Below are 21,254 nucleotides of genomic sequence, written 5' to 3' on the forward strand. Positions count from 1 at the left end.
TAATGATTCATTATTCAAATACTGCATAAGAATGACAAGTTAATACATATTAAATAACTAAAATATGGTCTTTATATAAGTATTCAACCCCTTTGTTTAGGCAAGCCTAATTAGTTCAGGAGTAAAATGTGGATTAACAAATCACATAATATGTTGGACTCACTCTGTGAAATAAGAGGGGTTGACATGATTTTTTAATGACTACGCCTTCCTTTGTCCCCATTCATACAACATCTGTAAAGATCCCTCATCTAAGTATTGAATTTCAAGCACAGATTCAACAATAAAGACGAGGGAACTATTCAAAAGCCCTGTAAAGAAGGGCAGTGATTGTTAGATGGTTAACAATAACAAATCAGACATTGAATATCTCTCTAAGCATCATGAAATTAATAATTATGCTGTGGATGATGTATTAAACCACCCAGACACATCAAACATTTATTTTGTCGTTCTTCTGAACTGAGCTACAGGACAAGAAGGAAACTGCTCAGGGATGTCAGTTGTGTGTGTATAATTGTGTAACTGTCTGGTTGTATTGTGAATAGAAAGATGAATGCTCTTTCTCCATCCTGCTCCTCAGACTCTTCTTCATAGGGCCGTAGTACCTTCCCTTGCCCCAAGCAAGGCAAGAAGTAGAGCTTTACAGCTGATAGCCTCCTGTCCTTCTGTTGTTTTTTATTACCTTTATTTAACTAGGCAAGGCAGTTAAAAACAAATTCTTATTTACAATGATGGCCTACCCCAGCCAAACCCTAACCCAGACGACACTGGGCACTGCCCTACGGGACTCCCAATCACATCCGGTTGTGATACAGCCTGGAAACAAACCAGGGTCTGTAGTGATGCCTCTAGCACTGAGATGCAGTGCCTTCGACCACGGCGCCACTCGGGAGCCCTGCAATCAGATGAGTCTCTATGGAATTAATTTATTGCTGATGCTTACATGTCAACAGGAATGCATATGACACTTCAACATTTTTTTCAACTGTTAGTTTGTTGAGTGATTGTTTCATGTAGCAAATATAGCAAAAATATAGACAAAAACCCTGACTATAACACTGAAAATAAATAAATTCTGAATCATTTCCAGAGTAACACAAATCTCCCTTTAATGCTCCATGTCCACACGGGTCAATGGAAACAAGACCTGAACAATTAGCACTTTCAATTCCCCCGGTCAGCATGGCTACAGCTGACACACAGGAAAACGCTCACACACTGGCAGTCAAGCAGTCAGGCGGAGTGTGTGCGTGTGTGCGTGAATATGTGTTACTGTACATTATGTGATTTTGTGTCCTTCTGTGTCCTACAATGGGAATGTTCTGGAAGGAATAAGGCCACAAGCTATAAAAGACTCAATGAGAATTGACATTTGACTGGATCCAGTGAGTAGAATGAGATCTGATAGATTGTGAGATCATCGTTAATGTGTAATCATTACTAATGACGCGAATGGACGTCCACATTAATCTGTGATGATGAAACTCTGATCTCTCGCTTTCTATGCATATATAGCCTGGTCTACTGGCCCAAGTTGAGCGATGTTTAAGGATGTTGGATTGGAGGAATAGTGGAAAGGAGAGCGAGAGATAGAGAAAGAAGGGGGGAGAATGATCAAGAGGGAGTGAGAGATTGAGAGAGGAAGAGAGACAGAGACAATGATCATGAGGGGGTGAGAGAATGAGAGATAGATGAGACGGGCTCTTTTGTGCAGAAAAGCAGGAAGAATCCCTATTAAAATAATTCCAGCGTTTCAGGATGCAAAGCGTGATTAAGCGGAAAACAGGCTATTAAGTATTACTGTCTAAATATAACTCCCATATAACTTACTCGGAGAGAGCAGGGGTTGGAAGCAGGCAATAGGATAAAGAGCTGTCGAGAGCATGTGTGTGTGTGTGTGTGTGTGTGTGTGTGTGTGTGTGTGTGTGTGTGTGTGTGTGTGTGTGTGTGTGTGTGTGTGTGTGTGTGTGTGTGTGTGTGTGTGTGTGTGCGCATTCGGCTTAGGTGTGAGTTTGGTTCGTGTGTGTGCGCGTTGTATCTAGGACAGGGGCGAGTTTTGGGAGGCGGTGTGTTAACAGTGAGATCAAGAGATTGCTTGGCAGAATGCAGTCTCATAAAGCCCCAGGATTCCACATGGAAAACCCTCACACATACAAGGACCCAGAAAAACACACACGCCCACGGAAAGACAAACACACGCCCACGGGCAATGCAAACACACAGAGTGCCGTTATCGGAGTTAGAATACAGCTTACATATCTGCATATCTTCACAACACCCACCAAGGTTGGGCTCAATTCAAATTGAAGGCAGTCAATTCAGGAAGTTAAAAAAATGAAATTACAAACAAAAAGGGCATTTATTTTCCTGACTTCTCCATAAACTGAAAAGTAGAAGCTATTTATAAAAATTCTAAAAAGTTTATTTATAAAATTACAAATTAAAAATCATATCACTTCCTGAATTGACTGCATTCAATTCGAATTGAGCCCAACTCTGTCACACACACACACACACACAAACACACACACAGACATCCCTGAGCTACAGCTCAGTTCAGAAGAATGAATAAATACAACTTTGATGTGTCTGGGTGGTTTAATACATCATCCACAGCATAATTATTAACTTGATGATGCTTAGAGAGATATTCAATGTCTGATTTGTTATTGTTATCCATCTAACAATCACTGCCCTTCCCAGGTCTTTGTTGCTGAATCTGTGATTGAAATTCAATACTTAGATGAGGGATCTTACAGATGTTGTATGAATGGGGACAAAGGAAGGCGTAGTCTTTAATAAACCACATCAACCTCTCTTATTTCACAGAGTGAGTCCAACATATTATGTGATTTGTTAAACCAAATTGTATGACTGAACTAATTAGGCTTGTCTAAACAAAGGGGGTGAATACTTATGTAAAGACCATATTTTAGTTATTTAATTTGAATTCATTTGTAATTCTTATGCAATATTTTGTGTAGATCAATGATTTTTTTTTAAATTGAATGTATTTAAATCTGGCTTTTTAAAGCAACAAAATGTTTTTTCAAAATCCAATACTTATGATACCCATTGTATGTAAGTATTATATATATATATTTAAAACCTTTATTTAACTATGGCTGGCAGAATTATTATGTAATTGTGTAACCGTCAGGTGGTAATGTGAATTGAAAAGAAGAATACTATTTTGCCATCCTGCTACTCAGACTCTTCCTCATAGGGCCATAGTGTAACGACGTTCTTCTGTTGAAGGAGGAGCGGACCAAAATGCAGCGTGGTGGTTACTCATGTTTATTAATGAAAATACGACTAGACATGAAATAACTGAATGTACAAAACAACAGACGGAACGTGAAAACCTATACAGCCTATCTGGTGAACATAAACACAGAGACAGGAACAATCACCCACGAAACACTCAAAGAATATGACTGCCTAAATATGGTTCCCAATCACAGACAATGAAAATCACCTGACTCTGATTGAGAACCGCCTCAGGCAGCCATAGACTATGCTAGACACCCCACAAAACCCCAAGACAAAAACACTCCACAATAACCCATGTCACACCCTGGCCTGACGAAATAAATGAAGATAAACATAATATATTTCGACCAGGGCGTGACAGAACCTCCCCCCTAAGGTGCGGACTCCCGAACGCACATCAAAACAATAGGGAGGGTCCGGGTGGGCGTCTGTCCATGGTGGCGGCTCCGGTGCTGGACGTGGCCCCCACTTCACCGTAGTCCTCCCCCGCCTTGTCCGCTTCCGTGACCTCCTAACCACGGCAACCCTGCTAAATAAAAAGGGACAGAGGGGCAGCTCGGGACAGAGGGGCAGCTCGGGACAGAGGGGCTCCTCAGACTCCGGCAGCAGCGCCGGACAGGCGGGAGACTCCGGCAGCAGCGCCTGACTGGCAGGAGACTCCGGCAGCAGCGCCGGACAGGCGAGAGACTCCAGGAGCAGCGGAGAGGAGGAAGGCTCTGGCAGATCCTGGCTGACTGGCGGATCTGGAAGAGTCTGGCTGACTGGCAGATCTGGAAGAGTCTGGCTGACTGGCAGATCTGGAAGAGTCTGGTCTGGAGGAGTCTGGTTGACTGGCAGATCTGGAAGAGTCTGGCTGACTGGCAGATCTGGAAGAGTCTGGCTGACTGGCAGATCTGGAAGAGTCTGGTTGACTGGCAAATCTGGAAGAGTCTGGTTGACTGGCAGATCTAGAAGAGTCTGGTTGACTGGCAGATCTGGAAGAGTCTGGCTGACTGGCAGATCTGGAAGTGTCTGGCTGACTGGCAGATCTGGAAGAGTCTGGCTGACTGGCAGATCTGGAAGAGTCTGGCTGACTGGCAGATCTTTAGATCTGGAAGAGTCTGGCTGACTGGAGTCTGAGTCTGGCTGACTGGCAGATCTGGAAGAGTCTGGCTGACTGGCAGATCTGGAAGAGTCTGGCTGACTGGCAGATCTGGAAGAGTGGACTGGCAGATCTGGAAGTCTGGTTGACTGGAGAAGAGTCTGGTTGACTGGCAGATCTGGAAGAGTCTGGCTGACTGGCAGATCTGGAAGAGTCTGGCTGACTGGCAGATCTGGAAGAGTCTGGTTGACTGGCAGATCTGGAAGAGAAGCAGATCTGGAAGGTTTTGACTGGCAGATCTGGAAGAGTCTGGTTGACTGGCAGATCTAGAAGAGTCTGGTTGACTGGCAGATCTGGAAGAGTCTGGCTGACTGGCAGATCTGGAGGAGTCTGGTTGACTGGCAGATCTAGAAGAGTCGGACAGGCGAGAGACTCCGGCAGCAGCGCCGGACAGGCGAGAGACTCCTTCAGCAGCGCCGGACAGGCGAGAGACTCCGGCAGCAGCGCCGGACAGGCGAGAGACTCCTTCAGCAGCGCCGGACAGGCGAGATACTCCGGCAGCAGCGGAGAGGAGGAAGGCTCTGGCAGATCCTGGCTGACTGGCGGATCTGGAAGAGTCTGGCTGACTGGCAGATCTGGAAGAGTCTGGCTGACTGGCAGATCTGGAAGAGTCTGGCTGACTGGCAGCTCCTTGCATACTGGCAGCTCCTTGCAGACTGGCAGCTCCTTGCAGACTGGCAGCTCTTTGCAGACTGGCAGCTCCTTGCAGACTGGCAGCTCCATGCAGACTGGCAGCTCCTTGCAGACTGGCAGCTCCTTGCAGACTGGCAGCTCATTGCAGACTGGCAGCTCTATGCAGACTGGCAGCTCCGGCAGCTCCATGCAGACTGACAGCTCTGGCTGCTCCATGCAGACTGACAGCTCTGGCTGCTCCATGCAGACTGACAGCTCTGGCTGCTCCATGCAGACTGGCAGCTCAGGCTGCTCCATGCAGACTGGCATCTCTGGCTGCTCCATGCAGACTGGCAGCTCTGGCTGCTTCATGCAGGCTGGCAGCTCTGGCTGCTCCATGCAGGCTGGCAGCTCTGGCTGCGCTAAACAGGCAGGAGACTCCGGCAACGCTGTAGAGGCGGAAGGCTCTGGCAGAGCTAAACAGGCAGGAGACTCCAGCAGCGCAGGAGAGGAGAAAGGCTCTGGCTGCGATGAACAGGTGGGATACTCTGTCAGCGCTGTAGAGGAGGAAGGCTTTGGCTGCGCTGAACAGGCGGGATACTCCGGCAGTGCAGGAGATGAGAAAGGCTCGGGCAGCGCTGAACAGGCGGGAGACTCCGGCAGCGCAGGAGTGGAGGAAGGCTCCGGCAGCGCTGGAGAGGCGAGGCGCACTGTAGGCCTGATGCGTGGTGCTGGCACTGGTGGTACTGGGCCGAGGACACGCACAGGAAGCCTGGTGCGGGGAGCTGCCATCGGAGGACTGGTGTGTGAAGGTGGCACAGGATGGGCTAGACCGTGAAGGCGTACTGGAGATCTTGAGAGCAGTGCTGGCACAGGACGTGTAAGGCTAGGAAGGTGCACAGGAGGCCTGGTGCGTGAGGCTGGCACCATCTTAACCAGCCGACTAACACGCACCTCAGGACGAGTATGGAGCGCTGACCCAGGTGCCATCAAATCCCCGAAACGCTCCGTCGGGCGAATATCATGCTTAATGCACCAACACAGCAACTCCCTCATTACTCTCTCCTCCAATTTCCCCATTAACTCCTTCACAGTCTCTGCTTCGCTCACCTCCAACACCGGCTCTGATTCTGGTCTCCTCCTTGGCTCCTCACGATAAACAGGGAGAGTTGGCTCAGGTCTGACTCCTGACTCTGCCACACTCTCCCTGAGCCCTCCCCCCTCAATACATTTTTGGTGCTGACTCTCGGGCTTCCATCCGCGTCGCTACGCTGCTTCCTCATACCAGCGCCTCTCAGCTCTCGCCGCCTCCAGTTCTTCTTTGGGGCGGCGATATTCTCCAGGCTGATCCCAGGATCCTTCTCTGAACAATTCGTCCTCCCATGTCCATTCCTTCTCCTGCTGCACCTTGGGGCGGCTACACTCCCCTGGTTTAGCCCAGGGTCCTCGCCCGTCGAGGATTTCCTCCCAAGTCCAGAAATTCTTGTTACGCTGCTCCTTCTGCGGCTGTTGCCTATTACCACGCCGCTTAGTCCTGTTGTGGTGGGTGATTCTGTAACGACGTTCTTCTGTTGAAGGAGGTGCGGACCAAAATGCGGCGTGGTGGTTACTAATGTTTATTAATGAAAATACGACTAGACATGAAATAACTGAATGTACAAAACAACAGACGGAACGTGAAAAACTATACAGCCTATCTGGTGAACATAAACACAGAGACAGGAACAATCACCCACGAAACACTCAAAGAATATGACTGCCTAAATATGGTTCCCAATCAGAGACAATGAAAATCACCTGACTCTGATTGAGAACCGCCTCAGGCAGCCATAGACTATGCTAGACACCCCACAAAACCCCAAGACAAAAACACACCACAATAACCCATGTCACACCCTGGCCTGACGAAATAAATGAAGATAAACATAATATATTTCGACCAGGGCGTGACACATAGTTCCTTCCCTTACAGCTGATTGCCTCCTGCTTCGAGGTATGCAACTGTCGGGTGAATGTCGCGCTCTAGGTAGTAGTCGAGACGTACCAAGTATACATTTGAGTATTGTGTGTAGCCGACTGTATTTTTACAAAACGTGTAGTAAGTGTGAAGAGGCTCTATGTTAGACTCTCAGAGTTGTGCAGGGACTCTGCTCTGTGCTGTGTATCCCTGTAATTGCCTCACAGTGGCTTGATCAATGACACCATTCTCTCCTCTAGCATCTCTCACAGACATCTACAACATACAGAGCCCCCAACCACCATTCCTTCATTATGCAGGATCTCAGTGTGGTCTTTCAGATTAGAGATAAACATGTTTACGTCACCTAGATTCTCCCCTCCTCACTTACTCCAAACAAAAAAGAGGCAGACACCTCATTAGAATGCCTCTCTGAGTGTGTGTGTGTGTGTGTGTGTGTGTGTGTGTGTGTGTGTGTGTGTGTGTGTGTGTGTGTGTGTGTGTGTGTGTGTGTGTGTGTGTGTGTGTGTGTGTGTGTGTGTGTGTGTGTGTGTGTGTGTGTGTGTGTGTGTGTGTGTGTGTGTGTGTGTGTGTGTGTGTGTGTGTGTGTGTGTGTGCGGCGTGTGTGCGTGTGTGCAAGTTTCACATTAACAGCTGCTAACATAATTTCCCCCAAACTAAAGAAAAGACAGGAAGTCAGCACACATTAACTTGTTACAATACTTGTTACAATGGAATTAACATGAACTGTAGTAAAAGGCACTTAACCTTCTCTGGCAACATACATAGCAAGAATACATGCTTGAGACAAAACAAAATTAACTGTAATTTCTTCTCAAATTACCATAAACGGTAAGTGTCTCCAAGGTATATTCAGTATCAAAATGACGCATTCACTTTCATAGTATAGTAAAGATTCCTTTCTTCTCACATCTCCCTATAGCAGTATATACAGTTGAAGTCGGAAGTGTACATACATTTAGGTAGTCATTAAAACTAGTTTTTCAACCACTCCACAAATTTCTTGTTAACAAACTATAGTTTTGGCATGTCGGTTAGGACATCTACTTTGTGCATGACACAAGTAATTTTTTGAACAATTGTTTACAGATTATTTCACTTATAATTCATGATTCCAGTGGGTGAGAAGTTTACATACAATAAATTGACTGTGCTTTAAACAGCTTGGAAAATTCAAGAAAATTATGTCATGGCTTTAGAAGCTTCTGGAGGCTAGAGGCTAATTGACATAATTTGAGTCAATTGGAGGTGTACCTGTGTATGTATTCCAAGGCCTACCTTCAAAGTCAGTGCCTCTTTGCTTGACATCATGGGAAAATCATAAGAAATCAGCCAAGACCTCGGGAAAAAAATTGTAGACCTACACAAAGTCTGGTTCATTCTTGGGAGCAATTTCCAAACGCCTGAAGGTACTACGTTCATCTGTACCAACAATAGTACGCAAGTATTAACACCATGGGACCACGCAGCTGTCATACTGCTCTGGAAGGAGACACGCGTTCTTTCTCCCAGAGATGAACGTACTTTGGTACAAAAAGTGCAAATGACTCCCAGAACAACAGCAAAGGACCTTGTGAAGATGCTGAAGGAAACAGAAACAAAAGTATCTATATCTACAGTAAAACAAGTCCTATATCGACATAACCTGAAAGGCCGCTCAGCAAGGAAGAAGCCACTGCTCCAAAACCGCCATAAAAAAGCCAGACTACGGTTTGCAACTGCACATGGGGACAAAGATTGTACTTTTGGAGAAATGTCCTCTGGTCTGATGAAACAACAATAGAACTGTTTGGCCATAATGACCATCGTTTGGAGGAAAAATCGGGAGGCTTGCAAGCCGAAGAACACCATCCAAACCATGAAGCACGGGGGTGGCAGCATCATGTTGTGGGGGTGCTTTGCTGCACAAGGGACTGGTGCACTTTACAAAAAGGATGGCATCATGAGGAAAGGAAAATTACGTGGATATATTCAGCGAACCTCTCAAGACATCAGTCAGGAGTTAAAGCTTGGTCGCAAACGGGTCTTTCAAGTGGACAAAGACCCCAAACATACTTCCACAGTTGTGGCAAAATGGCTCGAGGACAACAAAGTCAAGGTATTGGAGTAGCCATCACAAAGCCCTGATCTCAATCCAGTAGAAAATTTGTGGGCTGAACTGAAAAAGTGTGTGTGAGCAAGGAGGCCTACAAACCTGACTTAGTTTCACCAGCTCTGTCGGGAGGAATGGGCCAAATTTCACCCAAATTACTGTGGGATGCTTGTGGAAGGCTACCCGAAACGTTTGACCCAAGTTAAACAATTTAAAGGCAATGCTACCTAATACTTAATGAGTGTATGTAAACTTCTGACCTACTGGGAATGTGATGAAAGAAATAAAGGCTGAAATAAATCATTCTCTCTACTATTATTCTGACATTTCACATTCTTAAAATAAGGTGGTGATCCTAACTGACCTAAGACAGGGAATTTTTATTCAGTTTAAATGTCAGGAATTGTGAAAAACTGAGTTTAAATGTATTTGGCTAAGGTGCATGTAAACTTCCGACTTCAACTGTATCTGTATAATAGCTACACTATATATATACAAAGTTTGTGAACACCCCTTCCAATTAGTGGATTCGGCTTTTTCAGCCTCACCCGTTGCTGATCGGTATATAAAATCGAGCACACAGTCATGCAATATCCGTAGACAAACATTAGCAGTAGAATGGCCTTACTGAAGAGCTCACTGACTTTCAACGTGGCACCGTCATAGTGGTAGGCCACACAAGCTCACAGAACAGGACCACCAAGTTGCTGAAGCACCTAGCGCGTAAAAATCGTCTGTCCTCGGTTGCAACATACACTTCCGAGTTCTAAACTGCTTCTGGAAGCAACGTCAGCACAATAACTGTTCGTCGGGAGCTTCATGAAATGGGTTTCCATGGCCGAGCATCCGCGCACAAGCCAAAGATCACCTTGCGCAATGCCAAGCGTTGGCTGCAGTGGTGTAAAGCCCGCCACCATTGGAGCAGTGGAAATGCGTTCTCTGTAGTCATGAATCACGCTTCACCATCTGGCAGTCCGACGGACAAATCTGGGTTTGGCGGATGCCAGGAGAACGCTACCTGTCCGAATGCATAGTGCCAACTGTAAAGTTTGGTGGAGGAGGAAAAATGGTCTGGGGCTGTTTTTCATAGTTTGGTCTAGGCCCCTTAGTTCCAGTGAAGGGAAATCTTAATGCTACAGCATACAATGACGTTCTAGATGTGCTTCCAACTATGTGGCAACAGTTTGGAGAAGGCCCTTTCCTGTTTCAGCATTCAGCATGACAATGCCCTTGTGCACAAAGCGAGGTCCATACAGAAATGATTTGTCAAGATCGGTGTGGAAGAACTTTACTGGCCTGCACAGAGCCCTGACCTCAACTCTATCTTACACCTTTGGGAAGAATTGGAATGCCGACTGCGAGCCAGGCCTAATCGCCCAGCACAACCTCACTAATGCTCTTGTGGCTGAATGGAAGCAAGTCCCTGCAGCAACAGGGGGGACCAACTCCATATTAATGCCCATGATTTTGGAATGAGAATGAGGAGATGACCACATACTTTTGATCATGTAGTGTACTTTCACAAAAAGATGAATGCCAGAGATATAATTTTCCACAAATATTCTCTTTTTCAGTGTGTTTTATTAATGATTCATGGGACTGTGGGACAAAGGTATTTGCTTTCTTCCCCATGGTGCATCTGACAGAGAACAAACATGGTTTTAAAGGCACACAAGTCATGTTCTACTTACAGCATCCCCCCATAACAATGTGTTTCCCCCACCAGTCAGGCTTTCCATTCCCTATGAAAAATTCCGTCTCCCTGAAAAGGAGATTCTGAGGAAGAAGGGCCCTGTGAGAGAATGGAGTGATGGAGGTACTTGTGCTATGTGTGTACCAGCATGAACGTTTGTGTGTGTGTATGTGTGTGTGTGTGTGTGTGTGTGTGTGTGTGTGTGTGTGTGTGTGTGTGTGTGTGTGTGTGTGTGTGTGTGTGTGTGTGTGTGTGTGTGTGTGTGTCTGCTCAGTCCCCTCCTAGCCCTGGGCAAACCTGTTACTCCGGTAAACTTCACAGACTGGAAGGAGGGGGGGGGGGGGGTACGATGTCACTTCCCATCACATCACATCCTGTAAGAAATCACGCCAGCAGGAAATAAAAAGAGACAGGAAAGACAAACAGAGAGCATGCAGAAAGTACAAACTGGATGATCTGATTGTGCATGACCATTGCATGTTGTATGTCTGTCCTTTCTGTGTTGACTGGAATAGCCAGGGCATGCTAACAGTGCTAGGTGGCTTCTTTTTTAGAAAGGATAAAGGGATACTAATTCAGTCATACAACTGAATACCTTCAACTGAAATGTGTCTTCCTCATTTAACCCAACCCCTCTGAATCAGAGCAGTGCAGGGGGCTGCCATAATCAACATCCATGTCTTCAGCACCAGGGGAAAAGTGGGTTAACTACCTAGGAGAAGAACAACAGATTTTTACCTCAGCCAGCAGCTTAGGGATTCGATCCAGCAACCCGTCTGTTACTAGCCCAACGCTCTAACCATTAGACTAGAAAGACAGGGTTTTACTGCTTGCTTCATATATGTAACCCCTAAAAGTTCTATATATGGTAGAACCCTTTTATGGGGTTCTTTGATCAGAATCCTATGGGTTCTTCACTGAACCAAAATATAGAACCCCAAGGACTCTTCTTCACTGAACCAAAATTGGTTTCATATAGAACCCTGTATGGTGCCATTTATGAATTATGACTACTATACATGTTTGTAAATATATTTCAAGCTCAGAATATAATTTAATAAACAATTAAATAATGGACAAAAGAATACCAGCCTCATTTTTTATTTTATTGCCATTATTCTAAATGCAAACATAGTTTGGAAATATGCACTGGTGGCCAGGGAGGCCTATCTTTGTTTGAATGATGGCCCACAATCTTGGTACCCACCAGGGGAGAACGACTGGAGCCATTGGATTTCAAGACCAACCATGTTACTGCAGGCATTGTTAGCAGATACAGGATCCCACATTATAGTGAATGGAAAAAAGGCAATCTTCGTGGTCAATCTTCATGTACAAGAAAAGTGTATTTGAAGTCAATCATAGTACCAATAATTGCTTCTAATACATCAGATGTATGTCCTTGAACCGATTTGTTTATAATCATATGGAGAAATTATAAGGATCATTTAGTTGCTAATGGCAGCCTGCATACCCCGGGCGGCCTACAACTGGACTTACTCAATGAGAGGGGGCAGCACTGAGCTAGCCTGCAAAGTCACTTTCTGGAGTAGCTCAAACTGTGCATGTTATGTCTCAATAAGATGCCATCTTAACCGACTTCAATGCGCTATTGAGTCTTCACATAGGAATGAATGGTGTCAAATAATGGAGGGTTTTGTCCATTCATGTATCCAGTCATTGTTACCAACTCTGACTGACTTCTTCATGGAACAGAAGGCTACAGTTGCTGCCTGGCTGGTTCCTGAGAAGAAGAAAAAAAGGAGCTAAAACATGAGTGAAAATGAAGACAAAATGCAGACGTATAATTATGATGATGTAGAAGAACAACTTGTTGTCATCGGCAGCAGCAGCAGCCGAAAGAGCACATCCTCTGCCTCTGATAGTTGGTTCACTGCCAGACTCTGAGCAAAACATAGGCAGTGTGGTCAAAGTCATGTAATGATTAACCAAGACTTATTTAGATACGGTACCCCCTCTTAGTCAGCCCACTGCCCATCACATGCATCCAACATAGGTCAACAACAGTTTTGTAATATGGCTTCATGAAACATAACGCCCTCACTTGACTCCACACTGAAATACTGAAACAAAAGTAACAATTGGCTAATTGCCAGTGTCAGTTTAGTTTGCAACAGCACCGGTTTGTATTAACCTTTCTGCTTGCCTCTCTAACCTCTGCAACAATCTCCCCCTGCCACTTTAAGTGAATGCCACTGTCATTGCTCATTCCTATACTTATATGTATATATTCTTATTCCATCCCTTTACTTAGATTTGTGTGTATTAGGTATTTGTTGTGGAATTGTTAGATATTACTGCACTGTCGGAACTAGAAGCACAAGCATTTCGTGACACTCGCAATCACACCTGCTAACCATGTGTATGTGACCAATAGAATGTGATTTGATATGATTTGCGCTGATGAGACAGCTAGCCATTTTTCTGAACAGGCGGGATCATACAGTAGCATCATTAATATGTAAAGCCTGTCAATGTCATGCGAAACAGCTCAAACAAAGGAAAAGGCACCTAGTTCGGTGTCGTTTCAGAGTTTGCCGTGACTATGTTAGCTTTTATTAGCTGTCGTTGGCTAAAATACACATTACACTCTGGGGTAGAGGGATAGAACCCTTAAGGAGTGTGTGTGCGTATGCACGCGTGCATGTATCAGGCTTAAATGTCATATTACTCAGCACAGTGACAGAAAGCAAAGCAAACTATTATGAGATGTGACACTGTGAGGTCTGTGTGTGTGTGTGTGTGTGTGTGTGTGTGTGTGCGTGCGTGCATGTGTAGTTTTATTTTATTTTATTGCAACAAATAAACAAATCAAAATATATATACAATCATCACAAATACAGCCAGAGAGGACATACATATTGATTTTCTCTAGCCTTGAGCTTATAAGACAGATCAAATTTGAAGTATGAGCAGCCAAAACCACTGCCCACAACACACCTCGCCACATTAAAGGAACAATCTGCTATTTGCATATCCAGTTCAAAGTTTTGCCCCTGCACTTGTTTGTAAACAGTGGGGATAGTTCTTGTCTTGGCAAATGGAACTGCTGCTATACTTCAACAGTTGACACCTTTAACATATCAAGTAGAGGTCAGCAGAGTTCTACTATAACGCTTTTCACCAGCTCGGGCCTCTGCTGTTGAATGTAGTTATTTATCCGTTTCATACATGTATTAATGATTAAACATCCATCACTCTGGTAGGTGTATTACATCATGTGACCTCGGCCTATATACCAGCAGCACACCAAGGTTATCTGGAGAAAAAAATCTCGGCCACCGGAGTGTCTAATTAGGATCTTGATCTTAATTAGGATCATGATCTGCTATTAAACTAGAGCAATACATCTGCCCTCACCCACACACACACCTGTTCCGGCACTGTCGAACATTGTGGCCCCCTCACAATCTATTCTGCTGCATCTGTCCACACTCAGTCAGGATTTCTATGTCTGTTGATCTTTAACAGATGTTCTTGTCAGAATGGCCTATACACTCTCTTTCTTTCTCTCCTTCTCTCTCACTCTCCCTCTCTTTAGAGGACTTCTGAGGTTTTTTTCTTCAAATTGCCATGTGCTGCTTGCCTGTGTATGTGACTGACCTAAGGACTCTACAGTATATTCTATTCCCTTGCTCAGACGAGTCAGCGTCTCCCATCAGGTATGCACACAGGCAGCTTGGCCGATGCACTGAACAACCCCCTCATTCCCCTCCAGTTACCATGGCAACCTGCCATGACCCTAGTATCCATCCAGTGTTTGTGTGTGTGTGTGTGTGTTTGTGTGTGTTGGCACAGCAGTTACTGGACACGACTCTCACGCCACTGCAGAGTGCCAATTGCGCACGTGCCCAGCTGTGTGTGTGTGTTACTCACGCACCCTGGCATTCACTATCTCTCCCTCTCGCCGGGCCTCTCCTTTTTACATTCCACCTCCATGCTGGCCTTTTCATTTTAGCAACTCACAACTGCAGAAGGGAGGTGGAACTGGAGAAGGTAGAGGACCCAAGACAAAAGAAAAAGGGATCTCCCTATAACGAAGTTTAAGACTAGAGTATTCTAATAGGTAGGTAGCCCAGCGGCTAAGGAGTTGGATCTGAAGGGTGGCCGAATCCCGGGCCAGGCAATGGAAAAAGGGGGGAATTGCTCTGGCAACAGGAGGGCAGCTGGGTTCACATCCTAAAAGACATTCCACTACAGTTGAGCCCTTCAGTAAGACCCTTATCCCCACAACATACTCTTCATCCAGGGGCGCTGCACTGCAGCTTGACCCTTTGCTTGTCTCAGTTGTGTGTGATGTGGTTAGATATTAGGTTGTCTTAACCTTCCACCTAGGGATCTGTGCATTTTAAGACATGCTGTACTGTACATGTGCATGTGAAGATGTGTCTCTCCCGCAGCAGATGTTTTCATTTCAGCAACTCACAACCGCAGAAGGGAGGTAGAACTGTAAAGGGTAGAGGACCCAAGAAAAAAAGGAAAAGGGATCTGTGCATTTGAAGACATGGTGTACTGTACTTGTGAAGCTGTCTCTCTTTATTAGTCTCTACCTGTCCATCCCTCTTGTTATCTCCTATTTTTCTCCATCTCCCCCTCTTTTCTCTCTCTCTCTCCCTGTGCCTCTCCCCCTCTTCTATTTTAGGTTATTTTCAATATCCCTTATAAGATCCTGTCCTTCAAATCGCCCATGCATTTGTTCATTGCGTGTGCGTTACCAAGACAACCAGTTCTAGTAAAATGTCATCACCATCGCAGCTCTGTTTAAACCGTCTGTGCCAAGTAGCCAAATCAGACAACTGTGATTACGCAACACACCAAATTTCAACGCTAGAATGATGTCATCATTAAGAGAGCCGAGGTCCGGAGTAGGGAGGGACTGGATGGATGGATTAAAAGGCACATTAGACATGATTAGTATTACGTAATAAAATGAAAAAATACACAAATGTATGCACTCACTACTGTAAGTCGCTCTGGATAAGAGCGTCTGCTAAATTTAATAAAATGTCATATGTAATATTATCTGTCAATACTGATCTAATGTAACTATGCGCTTGCATGGGTTTAGTGATTATCCTAATGATCATGTGAAATATATGAGTGCAAATGATATAGTAAAATAGGGCAAATGGTATAGTACAATAGGGCAAATGGTATAGTACAGCAGGGCAAATGGTATAGTACAGCAGGGCAAATGGTATAGTACAATAGGGCAAATGGTATAGTACAATAGGGCAAATGGTATAGTACAGCAGGGCAAATGGTATAGTACCTTAGGGCAAATGGTATAGTACAATAGGGCAAATGGTATAGTACAATACGGCAAATGCTATAGTACAGTAGGGCAAATGGTATAGTACAGTAGGGCAAATGGTATAGTACAGTAGGGCAAATGGTATAGTATAATAGGCCAAATGGTATAGTACAGTAGGGCAAATGGTATAGTACAGTAGGGCAAATGGTATAGTACAATAGGGCAAATGGTATAGTACAGTAGGGCAAATGGTATAGTACAATAGGGCAAATGGTATAGTACAGTAGGGCAAATGGTATAGTACAGTAGGGCAAATGGTATAGTACAGTAGGGCAAATGGTATAGTACAATAGGGCAAATGGTATAGTACAATAGGGCAAATGCTATAGTACAGTAGGGCAAATGGTATAGTACAATAGGGCTAATGGTATAGTACAATAGGGCAAATGGTATAGTACAGTAGGGCAAATGGTATAGTACAGTAGGGCAAATGGTATAGTACAATAGGGCAAATGGTATAGTACAGTAGGGCAAATGGTATAGTACAATAGGGCAAATGGTATAGTACAGTAGGGCAAATGGTATAGTACAGTAGGGCAAATGGTATAGTACAGTAGGGCAAATGGTATAGTACAATAGGGCAAATGGTATAGTACAATACGGCAAATGCTATAGTACAGTAGGGCAAATGGTTTAGTACAGTAGGGCAAATGGTATAGTACAGTAGGGCAAATGGTATAGTATAATAGGCCAAATGGTATAGTACAGTAGGGCAAATGGTATAGTACAGTAGGGCAAATGGTATAGTACAATAGGGCAAATGGTATAGTACAGTAGGGCAAATGGTATAGTACAATAGGGCAAATGGTATAGTACAGTAGGGCAAATGGTATAGTACAATAGGGCAAATGGTATAGTACAATAGGGCAAATGCTATAGTACAGTAGGGCAAATGGTATAGTACAATAGGGCAAATGGTATAGTACAATAGGGCAAATGCTATAGTACAGTAGGGCAAATGGTATAGTATAGGGGAGGCCTACTTAGTGATGTTATTCGTTGTCAGGAAAAATCTATTGGTTTGACCGTGTTTTCTAAAGAAGATTTTGACAGTGTACCTTTTGATTTAACACAGAGCTTTCCAGACATGTTTGCCAATGGAAGAATTAGTCAGAAAGTGATTTTTTGGACCTGAAGGCCAAAACATTCAGGAGATAAAGGTGCTCCAAGTTGACCTATTTTGCATACCACACCATTCCACGAGACAACCATGTATATTATTTTTAAACCTTTTAACGTCAATTTAAAAACGTGTAAAAACAAATCATAGTCGTATGTTGTAACGTTGACCCTATTTCACATCATCTGAGGTTTTTGTGTTATTCCCACCATCGGTTGAATACAGAATACAGAGTACAGAAAACTTTGATTACAATCATAGAAATATAATTAATAGAATGGACCTATCCCTTTAGACCATTGCAATTTAGCTTATATCTTCTAATTACTACCACAAAGAAGAATGTCAACTTAAATTGTCATGTCTATTCTAGTATCTATATTTCTATGATTTAAATAGGTTTCCTACGGAGGATTGATGGTATAATTTAAAAAAAAAACATATATTCCCATACAAGTAAAACTTATCTGATGTGTGTATCATCTTTGTGGTACCATTTGAAAGTTGAAGTTACGATTTTATTCCCAGTTTAGTACATTTATCAGCCAAAACATGACACCCACCCTGTATGCAAGAGCATGTTGTGTCTCAACCGGCACAAAAACTTTAGATAATGTAAAATAGGCCCTTGAATGTTTAGGTAAACCTACTGGAGAGCTCCTCTTTGTCTACACTGATTCAGCATTGTTCACATCCTCTTCAGCCTTAGCCCCACCCAAAGATTTCAAGACTAAACAACCAAAGATTTCAAGACTGATGTTGTCCGACATTAAACTTGTCATTGTCGTTATGAAAAAGTATAAACACAAAAAATACAGGCTGCATGTTGTCAGCAGCCTGCTGGTCCAAAATAGCATAACTAGTGTATTTTAACACATTGAAATCCACACGTTTAAAAATGAATTTAGTATATGTCAATCTAGCAGACCAGGCAATGAAAAACAACTTTCTAAACAATGTTTTGGTTTGTTTCTAGCTTGTTAGCTAGCTAGCGAATGTTAAGTTAGCTTTCCAGCCAGTTCAAATAATGACCATATCATATAGCTGAAAATGTCTTCACTTTAGCTAATTTGTCTTCATTATTACAGGAAAATAAACTCACAACAAGATCCTTATTTACAAGTAGATGATGAGCCAATTACAGAAAATAGCTTATGCTATGCTTGTAAGTTTGACAAAATAAAAGTAGGGCATTCTACTGGAGAATTTTAGAACTTGGACACTGTTTCATTGGCCTAAAATTATATCCTAATTTGACTTTGGTGTAGGTCATGTTCTTCACATTACCGTCTCTGGTAAACATATACTATATCAAATAAAATTTAAGTTTATTTGTAACATGCACAGGACACAGAAGGTGTAGTGAAATGGTTTGTTCCATAGTGGAGTCTTTTGTTTAGACATGTGGCTAGCTAGCTAAACAATTAACCATAATCCCAACTCATAACGTTACTACCCTGCATGAATCTGCAGCTAGGTAACATTAGGCTATAGCTAGCAATGCAAATGGATCTGAAATATGAATAATATTACTACACAGATCATACACATAATGTTAGCTATCGAGCCAGCCAGCTAACGTTAGCTAGGTAGCTAACAGTATGCTTTAACTTGAAATTAAAACAACTTTCTGACAAAATGTTAAACGTATAATATCTGAATATGTAGCTAGCTAGACTATCTTACCCGTATAAGTGGATGGACGCTTCTGCCTCTCTGTCACGGATGCCATGGTTGCCCATAGTTTGAAGATGCAATCCGGAGAGACAGGTGTTTTATACAACAGCCTTCTGTGTGTTCTCTTTTCGACTCTCTCTGCACATTTGCAATCAAACTCCAGAATTTTCTCAATTTCCTTAGCTATCATATTCTAAATCCATCGGGCATTCCTCTGACTTCAAAACTATGTCCTCCAGAAAGTGGAGAGCAACACTTAAAGAACTACTACATGATATCTTTCAAAAAAGCCGCATTAGAAAGGATAACTTACATATACTGACCAGCTCATGTTATAGACAGAATCGGCATACATGGCAGACCAATCCGAACGCATCTCTCGGCATGTCCAGCCCATCGAAGTAGTGACATGTGACATACGCCTAGTTTCCTGAAGCAAGTACATTTGAAATGGATTTACCCTGTTCAATTATTGTAGGCCCTCTTCGAGTAAAACCGAGTATATGAGCCGTCACACACACACACACACACACACACACTGCACGGGCTGACTGCACAGCACACCGTAATCTCTCTAACCAATATGGTCAGAGCTGCAAGGGCTCAGCTGTATTGGAGTATTGGACTGTAGCATGATGGACTGTACATGATGTGAAATGAAAACAATGCTTCATTATTAACACTTCTGAATTATGAACTGAGTCTTATGGGGACACTGTTCTTCCTGCTCCCACCGTGTGTGTGTGTGTGTGTGTGTGTGTGTGTGTGTGTGTGTGTGTGTGTGTGTGTGTGTGTGTGTGTGTGTGTGTGTGTGTGTGTGTGTGTGTGTGTGTGTGTGTGTGTGTGTGTGTGTGTGTGTGTGTGTGTACTAGCATTATGTGCTACACGTGCGTTACGTATGTATGTGTCTATGTCTACCCACGTTAGTACACACACTTCCATCCTCCTCTCTATCACATGTACTCTTAGTCCCTTAGGATTCATTCATTTCCATTGCCATTGTAAATGTCCGCGTGCAAACCAACATAGCTCTCCAAGCCCTGTACCCTCTGTCCAGAAGAGAACTGTAGCCTCTTAATAATCAATGATATGTAATGCTCCTAAGAGGCTTTCAAACGAGCCAGGCCCATTTTGAGCTGATTAAATCATGTCATGAGTGTGCGTGCATGTGTGTTGCTAATTCACTAAGAGCTATGCGTGCTATATTTAAACTGCAGGGATTGATTGGGGTGCTTGTGGTTTCCTCAAGACTGTGTTTATTGATGCTCCCACTTCTCTCCAATGAATTTGTGGGGTGGGTTACACGGTAGAGAGGGGATAGGTCAGGAGACAGTGAGAGATTTATGTTAGTTACTCTATAACAGGGAAATAAATATAAGATGTTTCTGTTTAGGATGTTTTCTGGATGCTTATTTCTAGAAGTTAGCACAACACACAAAGTCTCGTCAGAATAACACCTCTGCCACAGACAGTCTCTCTCTCTCTCTCTCTCTCTCTCACTCTCTCTCTATTAGCATGGGAAACATATGTTAACATTGCCAAAGCAAGTGAAGTAGTTAATAAGCAAAAGTGAACTAAACATTAAAAATTAACAGTAAACATTACACTCACAAAAGTTCCAAAATAATAAATATATTTGAAATGTCATATTATGTCTATACACAGTGTTGCAATGATGTGCAAATAGTTGAAGTACAAAAGGGAAAATACATTAACATAAATATGGGGTTGTATTTACAATGGTGTTTGTTCTTCACTGGTTACCCTTTTCTTGTAGCAACAGGTCACAAATCTTGCTGCTGTGATGGCACACTGGTATTTCACCAAGTAGATATGGGAGTTTAACAAGATTGGGTTTTCGAATTCTTTGTGGATCTGTGTAATCTGAAGGAAATATGTGTCTCTAATATGGTCATACACTTGGCAGGAGGTTAGGAAGTGCAGCTCAGTTTCCACCTCATTTTGTGGGCAGTGTGCATATAGTCTGTCTTCTCTTGAGAGCCAGGTCTGCCTACGGCAGTCTTTCTCAATAGCAAGGCTATGCTTGCTAGGTCTGTACATAATCAAAGCTTTCCTTAAGTTTGGGTGAGTTACTGTGGTCAGGTATTCTGCCACTTTGTACTCTCTGTTTAGGGCAATTAGCATTCTTGTTTGCTCCGTTTTTTTGTTAATTCTTTACAAGTAATTATCATTTTGTTTTCTCATGATTTGGTTGGGTTTAATTGTGTTGCTGTCCTGGGGCTCTTTGGGGTCTGTTTGTGTTTGTGAACAGAGTCCCAGGACCAGCTTGCTTAGGGGACTATTCTCCAGGTTCATCTCTCTGTCGACTT

At 43.5% G+C, this 21,254-nt stretch overlaps 1 protein-coding gene across 1 annotated transcript in view; it reads left to right on the forward strand.

The window, feature by feature from the left end:
- The window catches only part of LOC135512334 (sodium/potassium/calcium exchanger 3-like), a 154,415-nt gene that overhangs the window by 67,338 nt on the left and 65,823 nt on the right, over nt 1-21,254 (forward strand). The gene's annotated exons all lie outside the window — the stretch shown is intronic.

The sequence above is a fragment of the Oncorhynchus masou genome, chromosome 24 (assembly GCF_036934945.1).
Source record: "Oncorhynchus masou masou isolate Uvic2021 chromosome 24, UVic_Omas_1.1, whole genome shotgun sequence".
Classification (NCBI taxonomy): Eukaryota; Metazoa; Chordata; class Actinopteri; order Salmoniformes; family Salmonidae; genus Oncorhynchus; species Oncorhynchus masou.